This window comes from Cervus elaphus, chromosome 5, assembly GCF_910594005.1.
Source record: "Cervus elaphus chromosome 5, mCerEla1.1, whole genome shotgun sequence".
Lineage (NCBI taxonomy): Eukaryota > Metazoa > Chordata > Mammalia > Artiodactyla > Cervidae > Cervus > Cervus elaphus.
In genome coordinates, this window is record NC_057819.1 from 109,155,988 (window position 1) to 109,177,115 (window position 21,128).

Here is a 21,128-nt window from a genome sequence, read left to right on the forward strand (position 1 = left end):
TAATAAATTGTATATAACCTGCTTGCTGATGGTCTTAAAAGTATCTAAATGACATCATATAGGATACATTTGATGTGGAAGGAACTGAAAGTCTGGAAAGTGGTTAGCCTGTTCCAGTAATCTGAACAAGAAATGATGCTAGTGTGAACTAGGACGGTGGCATTGGGACTAGAAAAGAAAAAGTAGGTCGGAGATTCGGAAACCTGTGAAGCCCCTAGGTAGTGGGGATGGACAGTAGACAAGGAATGAAAAATAGCTTTGAGATGTCAAGCCTGGGTAATGGTCTCTTGTTGTTGCCTAGTCACTAAGTTGTGTAGCCCACCAGGGTCCTCTGTCCATGGGATTTTCTAGGCAGGAATACTGGAGCGGGTTGCTGTTTCCTTCTCCAGGGGACCTTCCTGACCCAGGGATCGAACCTATGGCTCTTGCGTGGCAGACAGATTCTTTACCACTGAGCCACCTGGGAAACCCAGTCTGTTAGCAGATATAAATAAAGCGTTTGGCTTTGCATGTATTGACATTTAAGAGGCTGCTTAGCAGGCAGGCAATTTAATCTGTTGGAAGAGCAGGTGAGCTTTGCAACATAGACCTGTGTTTTATTTACTTAAAATTAGTTCACCATGGGAGTGTAAAAAATTTTGAAAATACAACATCCAAAGTCTTTATTATGACCTGTTAGGCCCTCTGTGATATGGTCCCTGTCTATTTTTTGTGATGTTTTCCTTTGTGCACCATGTTCAAACTGCACAGGCTTTCCTTCTGTTCCTCCAGCATGCCCAGCTAGATCCTCCTTCAGGGCTTTTGTACTTGCTTTCTCATCGTGAGTCTTCCCTTCCTCTTGGTAAACTGAATAGAAGTTCAGAGAGAAAAATTCAGAAGGTAGCATCTGGAAAGTAGAAACAATTCCAGGAGGTCCTTGCTAATGGATGAGAGTGTAAATGAGGACCTGAAATGGAATGGCTGTGGGAGCCTTTGAAGTTGAAGTCCAGTCAACAAAAGACAACCGAATACCGTCTTGGTCTTTGTGTACTTCAGTGTTCAAATCTGTTGATCAGAGGTGCTAAATAAGTGGATTTCCCCTCTGCCTCCTTGGTCTGGTGATGGGATGATAGTGGTGGTCATTGTTGACTTGACTTGATGACTCATTGCTTCCCTGTCACCATTTACAGAGATGTCCTCTGAATAGGTGAACACTTCCTTCAGAGAAAGTTGTGGGTAATTATTTCAGAAACTTCTGGCATGAAGAAGCAACATGTTGATTATGAAAATAATTATATTTTGACTTTGATACATTGTTAGGGACTATTTATCTTCCTAAGCTAGTGTTTTACTTCTTAAGTGATAAAGAGTTGTATGTTATTTCAAATCTATCCTCTATTTTTTTCAGAGTGAGAAGATTTTGCTTTTTTCTGATTATTAAATCGTGGAGAGAAAAGTAGAAAAAACTTTAAAATTAAAAATAAGCTTTTAAAGTAACTACATAAAAATAATGTTATATGGGTGCATCATATTTTATGTGGTGAATTCCCTACTAATGAACTTCTTTTTTCTCCAATTTTTGCTTATAAATTATGCTGTGATGAATCTTTTTATACACTGATCAGATTGATTCCTTAGGATGGACTCTTAGAGCGGAAGTGGAATTGCTGTGTTGAAGGTTATATAATATTCCATTTCCCCTAATTATTCTTTTAGTATCTTAATGGTTGAAAAAATAAACAGCATTAAAGGACATTTTAGTAAAGGGGGAAAAAATCAATTTTACCTTTTTGCCAACTGTTTTTGTTTCAGTTTTTATGTGCCTGTTCCAAGTTCTCGCTACACATACCAAAAGATAATTGAGGGTAAGGAAAAACACATACAGTTCTGGGCATCCGATATTAATGATCAGGTAAGGGATTCTAAGTAACATTTGTTAACTGCCAAGAAAGTGACAATTAATATGATGGGAATTCAGAGTGAACTGAAGTGATTAGGAAACACTTCAAGGCAAGGTGAAGTCTGACCTGGTATCCAGAAGAGTGGTATTCACATACGAGGTAGGAGAACGTTCCTAGTCTTCAGAATGGAATAACAAATTTGAGGAACGTGTGTATGAGCTGACAAATAGTCTAGAGTAGGTGGTTAGACTGATCGGAAAGGAGGGTTCCTGCTGTGCTGTAGTGGAGAGGCTTTATGGGAGTAACGTTCTATTCCAGAGGACTGCTTTTATTTTTGGTACATCTGAAGTTGTACAGTAGGGAACTTTAAGATAAAGCAGATAATGTGGTCCAATTTAAGCAAAAAAAAGTCTCTTTTTACAAGAAATATAGGTTATTTATTTATATAAGTGAATTATTTAAATAATGAACTTCCTGTAGATCTTAAAAGTTATTATCACACGCAATTGTGTGACTCTGTGATGATGGATATTAACTAAACTTATCGTGGTGATTATTTCACTATATATGTGTATATCAAATCATTATGTTGTGCAGCTAAAACTAACACAGTGTTATATGTTATATCTCAATAAAAAAGTGATACTTAAATATTCACTTTATTATATAGCTTGACAGACATGTTGCAGCTTTTGTGTATCTCAGTTTCTTCTGTAAAATCAAAGGGTTTAAACAGGGTGATTGCCGAAGTCCTTTCTGGCACTTGAAATTGTTACATAAACTTTCAAGAATACCTTGATTTTATGAAATAAATTGGCCTGCGATTAGGTTGATACCCTCTTCCACCTCCGTAGGCACAATAATGCACCTACGTATCTGTGGGAGCAAAACCTCTCAGTTGCATGATTATCTCATGGCTCCCCAGGTCTAGGTTCATTCACTTTTGGCAACTCAATTTTTCTCACCTTGTATTTCTAAATGACAATTACAGATTTTCATTTGAAAGAATCAGTGACCTAAGATTGAGCCTCAAGAGGATGCTGTGAGGTTGAGAAGAACTATTACACAATAATAGTTTTAAATTATCCTCATGTAAATTATCTATAGGAATTTATCTCATGCTGGCTTTCTGAATTCACTTCCATGATGTCTTTAATATATGGCCAAGCTGTGTAAATACACTTTATTATTAGTCCAGCCCATATGCAATTTCGGTTATACATCTATAGGAAAAAGTACATAATACATTCCAAAGTGAAATGTTAAGGATTTCTTCTTTTACTGTCTGTTTTGACTTACTTACACCACTTTTCACCTCCTTTAGTGTAGATAATTGAGAACTGACTAGTAGTTATAAAAAATTTTTATTTAATTTTTTGGCTGCACTGGGTGTTTGTTGCTGTGCGCAGACTTTCTGTCGTTTCAAAGAGCCAGGGCTACTGTTCGTATTGGCTTCTCATTGTGGTGACTTCTTTTGTTGCGGAGTGCAGGCGCTAGGGTGCTCAGGGCTTCAGTGGTTGCTGCATATGGGCTCCAGAGCACAGGCTCAGTCATTGTGGCATAGGGGCCTAGTTGCCCTGCAGCATGTGGAATCTTCCCAGACCAGGGATTGAACTGATGTCCCAATGTTGCAAGGCAGATTCTTAACCACTAGACCACCAGGAAAGCCCCTGACTAGTGCTTCTTAAAGCTAAGATTTTCTCTTTAAAGTATATAATCATGTTAAAACTAATTTGTGGTATACTTTAAGTATCTCCTGCATAGCATCACATTCTTTTCACTGAATCATTTCTGACCAGTGTTGCCTTTTAGATGGAACCAAGGTTGTAAGTTTGACTATCTAGCTCTTTTGACAGGCCTTATCAGGATGCTGTTAACTTGGTGGGGTTTTCAGGATTTAGGATCCATTCCTTAGTTTTTCAAGTACACTTGTTTTTTCGGTGCACCAAAGTTGATTGGTCTCACAAAAAAGTGGCTAGCCAAGCTGACGTTGGGCTGAGGGATAAACCAGAATGCCTTTTTTTTTTTTTTTTAATTATGTATTTACAGTTCAAAAGAATAGCAAGGAGAGATAAGAAAGCCTTCTTCAGTGATCAGTGCAAAGAAATAGAGGAAAACAAAAGAATATGAAAGACTAGAAATATCTTCAAGAAAATTAGAGATGCCAAGGGAACATTGCATGCAAAGATGGGCTCAATAAAGGACAGGAATGGTAGGACCTAACAGAAGCAGAAGATATTAAGAAGAGGTGGCAAGAATACGCAGAAGAACTGGACAAAAAAGATCGTCATGACCCAGATAATCACAATGGTGTGGTCACTCACCTAGAGCCAGACATCCTGGAGTCCAAAGAAAAGTGGACCTTAGGAAGCATCACTACGAACAAAGCTAGTGGAGGTGATAGAATTCCAGTTGAGCTATTTCAAATCCTAAAAGATGCTGCTGTAAAAGTTCTGCACTCAGCATGCCAGCAAATTTGGAAAACTTAGCAGTGGCCACAGGACTGGAAAAGGTCAGTTTTCATTCCAGTCCCAAAGAAAGGCAATGCCAAAGAATGCTCAAACTACCGCACAACTGCACTCATTTGACATGCTAGTAAAGTAATGCTCAAAGTTCTCCAAGCCAGGCTTCAAGAATACATGAACCATGAATTTCCAGATGTTCAAGCTGGATTTAGAAAAGGCAGAGGAACCAGATATCGAATTGCCAACATCCGCTGGATCACCGAAAAAGCAAGAGAGTTCCAGAAAAACATCTATTTCTGCTTTATTGACTATGCCAAAGCCTTTGACTATGTGGATCACAACAAACTGTGGAAAATTCTTCAAGAGATGGGAATACCAGACCACCTGACCTGCCTCTTGAGAAATCTGTATGCAGGTCAGGAAGCAACAGTTAGAACCGGCCATGGAACAACAGACTGGTTCCAAATAGGGAAAGGGCTACGTCAAGGTTGTATATTGTCACCCTGCTTATTTAACTTGTATGCAGAGTACATCATGAGAAGCGCTGGGGTGGATGAAGCACAAGCTGGAATCAAGAATGCCTGGAGAAACATCAGTAACCTCAGATTCGCAGATGACACGACCCTTATGGCAAAAAGTGAAGAACTAGAGAGCCTCTTGATGAAAGTGAAAGAAGAGAGTGAAAAAGCTGGCTTAAAGCTCAACATTCAGAAAACTAAGATCAAGGCATCCGGTCCCATCACTTCATGGCAAATAGATGGGGAAACAGTGTCAGACTTTATTTTCTTGGGCTCCAAAATCACTGCAGATGGTGACTGCAGCCATGAAATTAAAAGACACTTGCTCCTTGGCAGAAAAGCTATGACCAACTAAGACAGCATGTTAAAAAGCGGAGACATTACTTTGCCAACAAAGGTCCATCTAGTCAAAGCTATGGTTTTTCCAGCAGTCATGTATGGATGTGAGAGTTGGACTATAGAGAAAGCTGAGCACCGAAGAATTGATGCTTTTGAACTGTGGTGTTGGAGAAGACTCTTGAGAGTCCCTTGGACTGCAAGGAGATCCAACTAGTCCATCTTAAAGGAGATCAGTCCTGAATATTCATTGGAAGGACTGATGTTGAAGCTGAAACTCCAATCCTTTGGCCAGTTGATGCAAAGAGCTGACTCGTTTGAAAAGACCCTGATGCTGGGAAAGATTGAAGGCGGGAGGAGAAGGAGAGGACAAAGGATGAGATGGTTGGATGGCATCCCTGACTCAATGGATGAGTTTGAGTAAACTCCGGGAGTTGGTGATGGACAGGGAGGCCTGGTGCGCTGCAGTCCATCGGGTCACAAAGAGTCGAACAAGACTGAGTGACTGAACTGAACTGATGTATTTATATATGGCTGCTCTGTGTCTTCATCCTTACACAGAGGCTTTCTCTAGTTGTGGTGAACTAGGGTTACTTTCTAGTTGTGTGCATGTTTCTCATTGCAGTGGCTACTTTTGTTGCAGATCAAGGGCTCTAGGCCCTAGGCTTCAGTAGTTGGGGTACATGGTCTTATTTGCCCTGCAGCATGTGGAATCTTCCCAAACCAGGGATTGAACCTATGTCCCCTGCACTCACAGGCAGATTCTTAACTGCTGGACCACCTGGGAAGGCCCCAGAATGCCATTTTATTAAGGTACATGGTGAAGGTTTTATTCAGGTACGTTGAGGGGCAGTCCTTTCCATGACCTAGAAAACATGTGTCTGCTCAGTCCTTTCCCCTCCTAGTGTCACAGTATTTTTAAAAATAGTAATAATAGCTAATGTTCACTGAGTGCTTAATATGTGTCAGCTTCTGTTTTAAGCATTTTACTTGTTGTTTAGTTGCTAAGTCGTGTCCGATTCTTTTGCCACCCCATGGACTGTAGCCTGCTGGGTTCCCCGTCCGTGGGATTTCCCAGACAAGAATACTGGAGTGGGTTGCCATTTCCTTATCCAGGGGATCTTCCCAACCCAGGGATAAAAACCAAGTCTTCTGCTTTGCAGGTGGATTCTTTACTGTTGAGCCACTGAGGAAGCCCATTTTACTTGTATTTAGCTCATTTAATTTTCACAATAACCTTATGAGGGAGGTATTCTTATCTGTATTTTACAGGTGAGGAGGTATAGAGAGGCTTTTTTTTTAGTAACTTGCCTGAGATCATATAACTAGTAACTACTGTGTTCTAAGCAAAAGATCACTTGGTAAGCATGAATCTTAGCAAAGAGAAGTAAAAATCTTTGAAGCCATTCTATCTGGATCATTATCTATTCACTCATTCCTTTTTCAACATTTACTAAGCACCTAGTATTAACTGGGCACTGCCTAGACACTTGGCTTACTAAGGTGAATATAACACAGTTAAGTGCCCTCCTGGGACACTCAGTCTAGTGGGAAAGACATATAATAGCAAGAGATCTACACTTTGAGAGTGACTAGGAAGGAAGCATTTAATTCTGCTTGGAAAGATTAGAGTAGCTGTTTACCTCTCCAAAGAAGAAAGAAAGGCATTCTAGGTAGAGGAAACCTTAATGCAGAGATGGTATGGTCAAAACAGCTTACTCAGCAGGAATGAAATAAAATCTTGCAATTAAGGTAATATTGCAGTATACTAATGTTCTGAATTAATTAAACTGGTGGTTGTTCCTGGAGATCAAGAGAAACAGACAAGTTTGGGATGTATTTCTGAGGTAAAATTGATAAGACATGATGATTAACCAAATTGAGGGGGAGGTGGGGAAGTGAGGGAGAGTAGGAAGTTGAAGCTAGTCTAGTGTTTATAGCTTGAGTATTTAGATGAATGGTAGGATCGCTGGAAGACAGTCAGATTTTTTGAGGGAGGCTGGACCTACATTTTGGACTTACTTAGTTTGAGATGCCAACCAGATAGCCATGTTATGTCTCATGGCAGGAAGTTGGTTTGCATTGCAGAAGAGCTAGGCAGGAGAGTCTGTGGAAACTATAAAGCCATAGAAATTAATGAAATGAGGGTGATTGTAGTGATTTTGATTGTCTAAAAGGCAGGGGCAAAAAAAAAAAAAAAAGGAGTGGCTGTTATTATTCTGTTTTCAGTAAATCCTTGTTTAAATTTTTAGGTTCTTTTTTGTCTGCCTTTGACTTATAGAAACTTTGACTTGTCTTTTGAATAAGTGCTTTAGTAACTCTTTTTTGTGGTTATGTTAAAATACACACAAAAACGGTTGTATTTTGATTGTGGTGGTGGTTACATGTCAATTTTGTCAAAAATTTTATACACAAAAAGGTAGATTTTATTGTATTAAAAATTGCTAAATAAGTAAATGCATCCAGAGTTTATTCCAGAGTTATGTGGATACTTTTCTGTCCTTTTAATGGAATCTATTGAGAACTTTTCATAATGCCAGAATCTCATATTAACAGATTTCTCTAATCTTTCTCACTGATTCTTTGACTTAGCTGACAAATAAGAAAATGAGTATATTTAAATGTAGATATCCTTCTCCTACATTGTTTATTGATTCTTGAATACAGAAGGCAAGAAAGGATCTAAAGAGTCTACAGATTGTACTTAGCCATTTTCTCCACCAAAAAATTGTGAATGACTTTTCACTGTAGATATCTACAGTATTTTTAAAAATTTCTTTTTGAATATTTTCCGCTCCTTTCAGGTATGGTAGGAATTCAAATAAGGTTATAATTTCATTCTAGAATAAAGAATGAGGATTTGTTGTTGTTGTTGTTTAGTCACTAAGTTGTGTCCGACTCTTTGCCAGGCCCCTCTCATAAAAATATTTTGAATTAGCTAACGTAATGTCAGTTGGGAAAGTCAAAGTTATAGACATGAGATATTTATAGGAGTAATTGAGTTGGTTATAAATTAGGTTGGAGTCCTAAAGACATTGCACATGTAGTTTCAGTTTTTAACAACTTGTGCAGCAATGGAAAACTCAGACACCTCCCTTTCTGCATTGGACTGTGCCTTGACAATGTTGCCTTGTATGGAGTACATGCTTGTTAAAAACTTATATGATGGGGGAAAGAAAGAAATTACTGCTTACTTTTGGAAGTAATTTGCATTACATTATCTGATTGGATAAATTTTTTTGGCAAGTATGGACAGTAACCAATAAATATGCACTTTGGTTGTCAGATTGTCTACCGCCAGTTTTGAGCCATTATTTTCTTTTACATCATAGTAGTTTGCCCTTTAATGTAGCAACCCAACTAATGGTTGCTTTAGTTTGTTCTTGACAGTATGTGCAAGCTCAGTGTTTAATTGAGTGTCTTTGGGTTTGATTTTTGGTTTAGTTTCAAGTAGTCATTTTTCTCTTCTTGATCCATTGCCACTTAATACCAATCTCAAGTCCAAGAAACAGGTTCTTAAGTGTCTTGGAAATACCTGAGACCTGCCTCTTTGATTATATGATTGTAATATTTGGTTTTTTCTGTGGTTGATAGTTTTTATTTGAAAACTGTTAAACCTAAAATTTGTATCTACTAATTCATGGAGTTCATTCTCGTAAATGGAACATTGAACTCCAATAGGTAGACTTTGCTAGCACCTAAAGACTAATTTTTTTTCAGCTGCAGACAGTCTTAAAGGGCCTATATGTAAGGGTTTTTTTTAAATTTTTTTTTTTTATTGTTATTATTAGTGATGGAACTTGGGGACTTCCCAAGTGATTTTTTTGATAATATCATGGGCAGGATCCTTGCCAGGTAACCCTTATATTTGACTTCATGTCCCATTTAGTTCAACTGCTCCTTCCTTTCCTAATTGGTGCTTTGTTGGATACCTAGATTATCTGCTCTGAACCCAGAGTCTGAAGTTGGGCCCCACTGATAATTTGTGGTATAGTCAGAGCAAGTGCTGAGAAAACTTCTCTCATTTTGAAAGATGCTTCTGGCCCTAGTGTGGGACTTGCTATGTTTGGTGAGTTTTACGTGTAGGTGTATGTAAGGTTGGCTTTGATTTGAGTGCTTCCTGTTGATGCTTAAAACTGTGATGCTTTTTTATATTTTAGAGATCCCCTGATAAAAGAAGAAACTGGTGGCAGTTTTCTTAAGAGATTTAATATTGGGTGTGGTTGATTTACTTGGGTGAGGAAAGGAAAAAATATGTCAGGAGTAATCTCATAGTGTGTGTTCCTAAATTGTTTTCCCACATTTCTTATAAAATTAGAGGGAGCTTCTGTTGAAAACAAACAGACTGCATTAATATACCTCATTTCCCTGGTTCTAAAATTAAAAAAAAATTTTTTCCACATTTCAGCGAACAACCCAAGTTATTCCTCCCTCTATGGGATAGCATACTACAACTGCAGATGTAATAAGTATTTAAAATAGTACATTATAGAAAAGTAAACTTTTATATATGTTTGTTTTTAGAAACTCATGTTCCTCCTGGAGTTCCCTGATGTTTACATCAGTTCAGTTCCTCAGTTGTATCTGATTCTTCGCAACCCCATGGACTGCAGCATACCAGGCTTCCCTGTCCATTACCAACTCCCAGGACTTGCTCAAACTCATGTCCATTGAGTCGGTGATGCCATCCAGCCATCTCATCCTCTGTCATCCCCTTCTCTTGCCTTCGGTCTTTCTTAGCTCTTTCTTAGCATCAGGGTCTTTTCCAATGAGTCAGTTCTTCTCATCAGGTAGCCAGAGTATTAGAGCTTCAGCTTCAACATCAGTCCTTCCAATGAACATTTAGGACTGATTTCCTTTAGGATTGACTGGTTTGATCTTATTGCAGTCCAAGGGACCCTCAAGAGTCTTCTCCAACACCACAGTTCAAAAGCATCAATTCTTCTGCACTCAGCCTTCTCTATAGTCCAACTCTCACATCCATACATGACTACTGGAAAAACCATAGCCTTGACTAGACGGACCTTTGTTGGCAAAGTAATGTCTCTGCTTTTTAATATGCTGTCTAGGTTTGTCATAGCTTTTCTTCCAAGGAACCAAGTGTCTTTTAATTTCATGGCTGCAGTTACCATCTGCAGTGATTTTGGAGCCCAAGAAAATAAAGTCTGACACTGTTTCCACTGTTTCCCTGTCTGTTTGCCATGAAGTGATAGGACCGGATGCCTTGATCTTACTTTTCTGAATGTTGAGCTTTAAGCCAACTTTTTCACTCTCTTCTTTCACTTTCATCAAGAGGCTTTCTAGTTCTTCTTCACTTTCTGCCGTAAGGGTGGTGTCATCTGCAACTCTGAGGTTATTGATATTTCTCCAGGCATTCTTGATTCCAGCTTGTGCTTCATCCAGCCTGGCATTTCGCGTGATGTACTCTATACGTTAAATAAGCTAGGTGACAGTATACAGCCTTGACATAGTCCTTTCCCTATTTGGAACCAGTCTGTTGTTCTATGGCCGGTTCTAACTGTTCCTTCTTACCCTGCATACAGATTTCTCAGGAGGCAGGTAAGGTGGTCTGGTATTCCCATCTCTTGAAGAAATGTCCCAGTTTGTAGTGATCCACATAGTCAAAGGCTTTGGTGTAGTCAATAAAGCAGAAATAGATGTTTTTCTGGAACTCTCTTGCTTTTTTGGTGATCCAGTACATGTTGGCAATTTGATATCTGGTTCCTCTGCCTTTTCTAAATCCAGCTTGAACATCTGGAAGTTCACGGTTCATGTATTGTTGAAGCCTGGCTTGGAGAATTTTGAGCATTACTTTGCTAGTGTGTGAGAAGAGTGCAATTGTGCTGTAGTTTGAACATTCTTTGGCATTGCCTTTCTTTGGGATTGGAATGAAACTGATGTTTTCTAGTCCTGTGGCCACTGCTAAGTTTTCCAAATTTGCTGGCATATTGAGTGCAGCATTTGCACAGCATCATCCTTTAGGATTTGAAATAGCTCAGCTGGAATTCTATCACCTCCACTAGTTTTGTTCATAGTGATGCTTCCTAAGGCCCACTTGACTTTGGACTCCAGGATGTCTGGCTCTAGGTGAGTGATCATACCATCGTGGTTATCTGGGTCGTGAAGATCTTTTTTGTATAGTTTTTCTGTGTGTTCTTGCCACCTCTTCTTAATATCTTTTGCTTCTGTTAGGTCCATACCATTTCTGTCCTTTATTGTGCTCATCTTTGCATGAAATGTTCCCTTGGTATCTCTAATTTTCTTGAAGAGATTTCTAGTCTTTCATATTCTTTTGTTTTCCTCTATTTCTTTGCACTGATCACTGAGGAAGGCTTTCTTATCTCTCCTTGCTATTCTTTGGAACTCTGCATTCAAATAGCTATATCTTTCCTTTTCTCCTTTGCCTTTAGCATCTCTTCTTTTCTCAGCTATTTGTTAAGGCCTCCTCAAATGACCTTTTTGCCTTTCTTTTTCTTGCGGATGGACTTGATCACAAAACAGATTTCCCAACTTGGGGATCTGGCAAAGGAACTGAGAATCCCAGGGAATTTGACTTCAGAGGCAGTGGGATTTGATTACAGAATTTACACAGGACTGGGCAAACAGACTCTTGGAGGGCACAAACAAAATCTTGTGCACCAGGACCCAGGAGAAAGGAGCAGTGACCCCACAAAAGACTGACCCAAACTTTCCTGTGCGTGTCCAGGAGTCTCTGGCGGAGGTGTGGGTTGGCAGTGGCCTGCTGCAGGGTCGGGGGCACTGAGTGCAGCAGTGTGTGCTTGGGACCTTTTGAAGGAGGTCGCTATTTTTCTTCATTACCTCCTCCATAGTTTGGTCTCAGGTCAAACAATAGGGAGGGAACGCAGCCCTGCCCATTAACAGAAAATTGGACATTTACCTGGTCCTTTGTAAATACTTCTTATTGAACTAAGACGATAATTGCAAAGTGAATGACACTCATTAACTTAATTAACAGATACTTTATTGAGTATCTACTCCATGCTAGACATTGTACCAATTATTTAATAATTTTTTAAAAAGTTTAAAAATACTCTAAGAGTTACTTCTGTGTGCTCTGTTAACACTTTTATCAACTCTGAGATCATGTACTACCCTATTTAATTTAGGGATAAACAACTGAATTAATAGGGATTCTTTGGCAGTGCAAAAGGATAAGGAACTAAATTGATTCTCAGTGTACTGATAACAGTCTTTGGGTGAAAGTAGCTAGATTATGGAGAACAGTATGGAGATTCCTTAAAAAACTGGAAATAGGATTTCTCCATCAGCCTGGAAGGACGTTGCTGTTGAGCCGCCGAGAAGGAGAACTACCATGTCCACTGCTTTGGCAAAACCTCAGATGCGTGGCCTCTTGGCCAAACGTCTGCGATTTCATATTGTTGGAGCATTCATGGTCTCTCTGGGGTTTGCAACTTTCTATAAGTTTGCTGTGGCTGAACGAAGAAAGAAGGCATATGCAGATTTCTACAGAAATTATGATTCCATGAAAGATTTTGAGGAGATGAGGAAGGCTGGTATTTTTCAGAGTGCAAAGTGATTTGGAATATAAAGAATTTCTTGGATTGAGTTCCATGGAAGTTTGTCACTTTCCTGTGTTCCTGAACTATGAAACTATGACTATCTGGGGTGAGAAATAGTCTCTCAATAAATAAACAATTAACAACAACAACAAAAAAAACTGGAAATAGAACTGCTGTGTGACCCAGCAATCCCACTCCTGGCCATACACACCGAGGAAAAGGGAGACACGTGCACCCCAGTGTTCATCGCAGCACTGTTTACAATAGCCAGGACATGGAAGCAACCTAGATGCCCATCAGCAGACGAATGGATAAGAAAGCTATGGTACATATACACAATGGAATATTATTCAGCCATTAAAAAGAATGCATTTGAATCAGTTCTAATGAGATGGATGAAACTGGAGCCCATTATACAGAGTGAAGTAAGCCAGAAAGATAAACACCAGTACAGTATACTAACGCATATATATGGAATTTAAAAAGATGATAACGATAGCCCTATATGCAGGACAGAAAAAGAGACACAGATGTATAAACAGACTTTTGGACTCTCTTGGAGAAGGCGACAGTGGGATGATCTGAGAGAATAGCATTGAAACATGTATATTATCAAGTGTGAAACAGATTGCCAGCCCAGGTTGGATGCATGAGACAAGTGCTCGGGGCTGGTGCACTGGGATGACCCAGAGGGGTGGGATGGGGAGGGAGATGGGAGGGGGATTCAGGATGGGAACACATGTAAATCCATGGCTGATTCATGTCAATGTATGGCAAAAAACACTACAATATTGTAAAGTAATTAGCCTCCAACTAATAAAAATAAATGAAAAAAAAAAAAAAAAGAAGCTAGATTATATGTGGAAGAATTTAACCATACATGCTATTAAATCCACCTCTTGATCTAAGATAGAACTTGGGTCTCCTTGTGATTCATAGATCTGCAGTCAGTTGCTCACCTACTCTTTGTGCTTCCTTGTACTCAGAGATGTGGGAGAATCGAGCAGTCAGTCATGTGGGGAGCATATACTGGTACAATATTTCGTTGAGCAATTTGGCATTATCTCTCAAAAGAAACAGTGCTTAGACTTGAGGTTGCTTGCATTTATGTTCAGATACACCTGTGTGCTACATTGCAGTAGCAAAAACCCAGAAACCACACATCAGGGTACAGTGGAATTCTTTGCAACCTTTAGAAAGATTAAGGTACATGTGTGCTTCCAAGGAGAGAGAGAGAGTGTGTGTGTGTGTGTGTGTGTGTTTGCTGGCACATGCTTTCTTTTTTGGTTTTGTGTGTTTTTTGCTTGTTTCTGAGGATCCAAAAGAAAACATTGGTGTCTTTAGGCTTAGGAAGAGGATTTGGGTGTCTGGAAGATAACTTTTACTGTTAAATTTTAGCTTCCTATAACTTTCAAATTATTTATACTGAATACATGTTGCTTTTCGTTTTTAAAAAGCACATATGAAGAGAGGCAGATGTAATTTTAAGTTTTTCCAAAGGGTCATAGAACTTGAACTCTGGCAGGGACCTTAGAGAGCCTTGGATAGTTGCCCTCAATTTAAATATAGGAAAACTTAGATTTAGGAAAGTATCAGCAATGCCTATGCTAGAATTCGGATCCCAAGGACTTCAAGAGCTTATGAATATATTGATGTGTTCTGTTCTTACTCTGACAGTTCATTTAACTGATGTCCATTTCTCATTGTGAAGAATTGATTTTGAAAGACACAGTAAAATGTTGACCTTTGTAAGACAGATCTTAATGTAACTACCTCTGGCAGTAAAGGTAAAGTGGTAATGTTAACTCTTACCTACATTTGTAACTTATCCTTAAAAGCAAGTTTATTTATGAGTTCTGTAAGTTTTTAATATTTGAAATGAGTTCAAACCTTCTCTTTTTTATATGAGTACTAGCTGACTATCTAGATTTTTTAAATGATTTTACTGAGTTTTTGTTCCACCTAATTTTCAGGAGTGAATAGATGGAGAAATAGTTTTTGTGTCTTCTCAGTGGCTTGCTATTTAAAGATCAAGTATACTGAAAAAGATGATAGGGAAATTGTTTAATGGAGGAAATTTTATATATTGAAGATGAATTCTCAGTTCTTTAAAATATGAGTTCTTCTTTTAACTATAAGTTGAGTCTTTTCCTGGCTCTTCAGGGCCAGAAACATTTTCTCTTAATTCAAACCAAGCAAAGAAATTGACAGTGCTGAGAGTGGTGGTTTAGCTTGGGACTGGACATCCAGACTGCAGTCAGTGAATATTTTTTATGATTGATTGACTTTAGCATTCAAGCAGTGGTTTTTTGTTTTGTCACTAAGTTCAAACAATGTTTTGTCACTAAGTCATGTCCCACTAGGCTCTTCTCTCCATGGGATTCCCCAGGCAGGAATGCTGAAGTGGGTTGCCATTTCCTTCTCCAGGAAACACATTTATTAATGCTAAGGGTAGTTGCTGGACGTCGAGTAAAATCTGTTTTTGCTGTGACTCTTACTAGTTGTATAGGTGGGAAAAACAGTCTTCCAAAAGTTAAATAATCCATAGATCTCTCCCAGATGGGATCTCTATTTGATAATAATTTGATTCGGCCACTAAGATGACTTGTTGTTTGAAAGGAAAGGGCTTTCAAGAAATCAAGGCGTCTTTTTTACATCTTGAGGATCAGAGTCAAATATCTGTGCAGTTTTAATCAGTTAAGGTTTGGTTGAATTGAAAGGAAGAAAAGGTTATAGAGGGCCAGGGACAAAGAGTTGCAAATTTATCTTTGTAACCTCACATCCTTGGGGAGAAATCCAGTTTCTGTAGCCACTTTAATTGTGTTGTAAACGCAGACTGACCTGTGGAATTGGGTAGCCTGACAGTTGACTTAATTTAAACAGTTGAATTAGGTATGACTGGAAAACAGTCATTTTACTGGATATTCGTTACATCCTTTTCTATCTCTAGAATATTTTCCTAATTCCTTTATTCAGCAGATGTCTATGAAGCACCTTCTATGTGCCAGGCACAATACAGGATTCTCTGGGTGCATGTCCCTTGCCCTCAAAGAGTATTTAGGCTGATAGCAAAGAGCTCCCTTGAATCAACTAGTATTAGCAAGTTTTCTTGTTTTTTTACTATCACCCAAAAGGGATTTGTTACCGTTTTTGTTATTATTTATTTCTACATCTCAAAAAATGCTTTTAAGTGTACTTTTTATTACTTGTAAGCCAATTTCCCATCTCAGGAAAAACAGATCTCAGCTCCCAGTCAGTCCAGTTATGATCAGCTGTTTTCCTTAACTGGTAGAAAATAAACTGTGTACTATGAAGCCTTCTTAGTGGTCAGAAAAACTAGTAACTTATTTTAGGCAAGATAGAATCCAGGCTTGATATTATAATTTTTAAAAAGAGAAGCCTAAGTGGATGCAATAAGATGATTTTCAAAGATCAAGGATGGTTTTGTTAAACATTTTTACACCCAAAAGAAAAAGAAGGTTTAATTGTTTCTTTTGGACACAAGAGAAAGACAAGGGGAGTGCTTCTGACTTTGAACTGGGTGTTATCTCCCCAGAGCTCCCACTGTTTAGGTTCTGGTTTCAGATTTGCAGGACCAGAATGTCAGTATTACAGGTGCATTCAGAAGATAATCAGGCTATATATACTGTAGACAGTGTAGAAAATTAATTCACAGAAAACAAATCCATGGACAAATAAGGATGGGGCTGCTACTTTGATTGTGGTCACTGAATGCCTTTTTAAAAAGAGATGACTGTTGAGCTAAATGTAAATAGCAAGAAGCAAGCAATATGAATATCTAGAAGTGTCTTCCAAGCTGAGGGAAGATAATGCTAAGGTTCTGAGATGGAAAACAGGCTTGGCTTATTTATAGAAAGAAGGCCAGTGTGTTTGGAGTAATGGGTAGGTGATGAATTTGGAGTAATGGGCCAGTTTCTATTAGGACCCTGTAGGGCTCCAAAATCACTGCAGATGGTAACTGCAGCCATGAGATTAAAAGACGCTTGCTCCTTGGAAGAAAAACTATGACCAACCTAGACAGCATATTAAAAAGCAGAGATGTTACTTTGCCAACAAAGGTCCGTCTAGTCAAAGCTATGGTTTTTCCAGTAGTCATGTATAGATGTGAGAGTTGGACTATAAAGAAAGCTGAGCACCAAATAATTGATCCTTTTGAACTATGATGTTGAAGAAGGCTCTTGAGAGTCCCTTGGACTGCAAGGAGATCCAGCCAGTCCATCCTAAAGGAAATCAGTCCTGAATATTCATTGGAAGGACTGATGCTCAAGCTGAAACTCCAATACTTTGGCCACCTGATGCAAAGAGCTGACTCATTTGAAAAGACCCTGATGCTGGGAAAGATTAAAGGCAGGAGGAGAAGGGGATGACAGAGGATGAGATGGTTGGATGGCATCACTGACTCAATGGACATGAGCTTGAGTAAACTCCAGGAGTTGGTGATGGACAGGGAGGCCTGGCGTGCTGCAGTCCATGGAGTCGCAAAGAGTCAGGCATGACTGACTGATTGAACTGAACTGAACTCAGGGTCAGGTAAATGAAACAGAATTTTACTTTAAGTGTAGATAAATGGAAGCGTGACATGATTTGATTTACTTTAAAAAATATATGTATTTATTTATTTGGCTGTGTCAGGTCTTAGGTGCAGCACATGGGATCCTCGTTGCATCATTCAGGATCTTGTTTGCCGTGGAAGGACTCTAGTTGTAGCGCATGAGCTTGGCTGCTCCACGGCATGTGAGATCTTAGTTCCCCAACCAGGGATCGAACCTATGTCCCGTGCATTGCAAGGTGGATTGTTAACACTGGTTTACTTTTTAAAAGCTCATTGTGGCTGCTCTGTGGCCAGTAGATTATCCTACAGCAAAAGCTGGAAGATCAATTAGAAATGGGTTAACACTGGTTCCAGTGAGAGAAAACTGCACAAAAATGGATGAACTTTGAAATGGATTAATGTGGAATACTAAATTAGGGAAGCAGTAAGCTGACAAGACTTGTTGATAGATGGGATATGGAAAGATATGGGTTTTGGCTTGAGTAACTGGATAGAAGATGGTGCCATTTAGTATTTTAGTCATGTTAGACTTCTCAAATGAATGTAATTAAGGAATGTTAGAAATTGTGCTTTTTAATTCTGTAAGCTTTTGGCAAAGGAGAGGGATCTCTTCTGGAAAAGACAATGTTTGTTTGTTTTTGGTAAACTCAGAAAACTCTGACATATTAGAACAATAGAGCTTTCATTTAAAAAAACTAACGATGATTAGGTGCTAAAATATAGAGTTATTTAAAAAGTGTTAGGACATAGGATTTTTTTCCCCAGGTTCTAGCCTTGAAAGTAGGCCTGAGCCTATCAACGGTTTGCCCAGGTGTCATTAATAATTGTGCTCAGAATTTGTTAGAACAAAAGAGCATAATTTTCAACAGTTACCACTTGAAAATGAAATCAGAATTGAAAGTTATGATACATAGTTAGGTATCTTCTATCGGGTGTTTATCCAGTTCTTCCATGTTGAATAATCCCAGATCTAAGAATCATCTGGTCATAGGAATTAAAGTATTGGATTAGAAGCTGAAAGACTTGGAGTTCTGAACTCAGTCCACTTTATTAATAGTCATGTAACCATGATAGATTGTAACCTCTTAACTTCTGTTTCCTTATTTGTATTGTCTTTGTTTGTTTGTTTGTTGCCTTATTTGTAAAATACTTGCCTTGCATGCCTCACAGTTCTGTTAAAAAAATCCCAAATAAAGTCATGAATGTGAAAGTACTTTGAAGACAGTGAAGCTCTGACTGCTGCTTGTAAGGGAATGGTTATATAGCTTAAAGCACTTAGCACAAAAGGACCTTAGAAGTCCTCTTAAAGGCGACAAAGAAGTGCTTGCTTTGGCAGCACAAATACTAAAATTTGAACAATACAGCGATACAGAGAGGATTAGCATACCCCTCCCCCGCAAAAAAGACGAGGAAGGTAGGGGTGGGAGTGTTCAGGATGTATCTCCACTGTGAATCTTGAGGTTATGATTTCCATTAAACTGTAGTAGTACTCAATTTATAGACCTATTCTATGTGGTTTTGTAATTCTTAACCAGAATGACTTGTGAAACAGAACCCCGGATTAATGTGATGAGGATGATTTAATGTAAGTTTGGTTTTGCTCTCTTATTTGGTAGTTAGAATTTTATTCCTTGCCATAATGAAAATGAAAGGCAGCAAAATGTGGTTAGCATTTTTTACTTAAAATTTCCCCCATTTATTTGCTCTTTGGGCTATGGAGTGGGCTTTTGTTTGGTTTACTTGGAGTATCTTTTTCTTAGGAAAGGAGAAGTGTAAACATGCCAGAAGCTTGCTGGCAGTTGAAAGCAGCTGTTGGTCAGCAAGACAAAAGCTTGGGGGGGGAAAACAGGTTGGGGAATGGAAAATGTAAAGCAAGAGGGAGGAAAAACAGATTTGAAGGAGTGCTCAAGAAAAAACATTTAAATCATTTTCCAAAAGGCTCAAGTTTTCTTTTTAAAAATCAGTCTTTGAGTTCAGGTACTATTCTTTGAGGTGATTGAAGAATGGGTTGGTCTTAGAGAAGAGTGAGTGAAAGGGAAAGATGGAGGACAGGTTTTCAGGAGGTTAGAGGTAGGTGATGAAGAGGAAGGAGAAAGTGCTCTGTGGAAACGTGAGAACTGACTGAGCATGTGCTAGGTTACTGTGCGTGTTATTCTTACTGAAGTATGAAGTCAGTCCCTTTACTCCCTCTGCTTAAGTAACCCTGGTGCTCTGTTCCCATTAACTGGGGGCACTATTTAAGCAAGAGCTAAGTTTTTTATTATTGAGAAGATCTGGACTGAATTCATTGGCTTTTTTGGTTTGGTTCAGACTGTGTTATTGTGTATTTAATATATTGCTCTGATGTTGATTTTTTTTATGTTGATTAAAAAATAAAAAAAGCTTTTTTAACCTACTGTTCCCTCTGAATTCATTGTTTTTGGAAAAAAAATTTTTTTTAAAAGCCTAACAAGAAGTAAAGAGATTGTGACACCTTCAGTTGAAGTCCTCCTGATTGACTTTCTCAGTTTCTTTTCCCCACCTCACTCCCAAGAGACAGTCTCTAATCTCTGACCATGAATTTCGTGACCATCCAATACAGGGTGTGTGTGTGAATGTATAAATTTTGTCACAGTCACTTTTTTCATTTATTCTATTTTTTCAAGATCTACGTGGATCCACATAGATCTAGGTCCCTCGTTTTAGCTTTTTACCCTTCTGTATGAATATTTCAGTTTACCAAATCCCCAAACCTCCATGATGGATATTTAAATCGTTTCCATTTTTCTTTTTGCCATTACAGACAAAACTTCATTGAACATGGTTTTTTCCTCCTCCTTCCTTGTTACTGCTTTTTTGGTTTGATTTTTGTCCAAAATATCTTATTTTAATTCTCCCATTTTGCCAGTTTTCTTTTACTAAGACCAGAGGCTCTGAAATGTTCTTTTCCTATGGATTCTCTCTGGACTCTGATAAATATGGCAACCTTTGCATTTAATGTTTTGTATTTTTATTGTTTCATATCCAGTAGCTGATTTTCATATACATTATTGACTACTCACCTTTTCCCTTTCTCCATTATATGTTTTATTACTTTTTAACTCCTAGAATATGTCTCACCCATTACATGTAGGACTAGTAGAATACGTCTCACCCATTAAATGTAGTAGTTAGTGATCTCCAATCCAGTTCATGCAGTTCTTGTATTGTCTTATAAATTCAGCATGATCCAAATGTAGCTGATACTTACAAAAGAGTTTCTTGTAGCATTCTTAGCCAAAGTAAACATTTTAAAAGTGTAAGCCTTTACCTTAGAACTATTACAGGTAGATTTTGTTTAGGAATCATATTGTTGCAGGAAGGGGGACCCCTTCCAGGGCCCGAAACTGGGCTCTTGTCTAACACTCGGAAATGAATTGTCCGAGGAGACACATGCTGACAAAGCAAGAGATTTTATTGGGAAAGGGCACCCGGGTGGAGAGCAGTAGGTAAGGGAACCCAGGAGAACTGCTCTGCCGCGTGGCTCGCAGTCTTGGGTTTTATGGTGATGGGATTAGTTTCCGGGTGGTCTTTGGCCAATCATTCTAATTCACAGTCTTTCCTGGTGGCACACACATCGCTCAGCCAAGATGGATGCTAGCAAGAGGGATTCTGGGAAGTGGACGGACAGGTAGTGTCTCCTCTCGATCTTTCCCGAACTCTTCCGGCTGGTGGTGGCCTATTAGTTCCGTATTCCTTATCAGGATCTCCTGCCATAAAACAACTCATGCAAATGGTTACTATGGTGCCTGGCCAGGGTGGGCGGTTTCAATCAGTGTGCTTCCCCTAACAACTCC

The 21,128-nt window shown here is 38.8% G+C and overlaps 1 protein-coding gene across 2 annotated transcripts in view; it reads left to right on the plus strand.

Moving 5' to 3' along the window:
• Positions 1 to 21,128, plus strand: part of LOC122694885 (speckle type BTB/POZ protein) — an 83,311-nt gene that overhangs the window by 16,122 nt on the left and 46,061 nt on the right. The gene's annotated exons all lie outside the window — the stretch shown is intronic.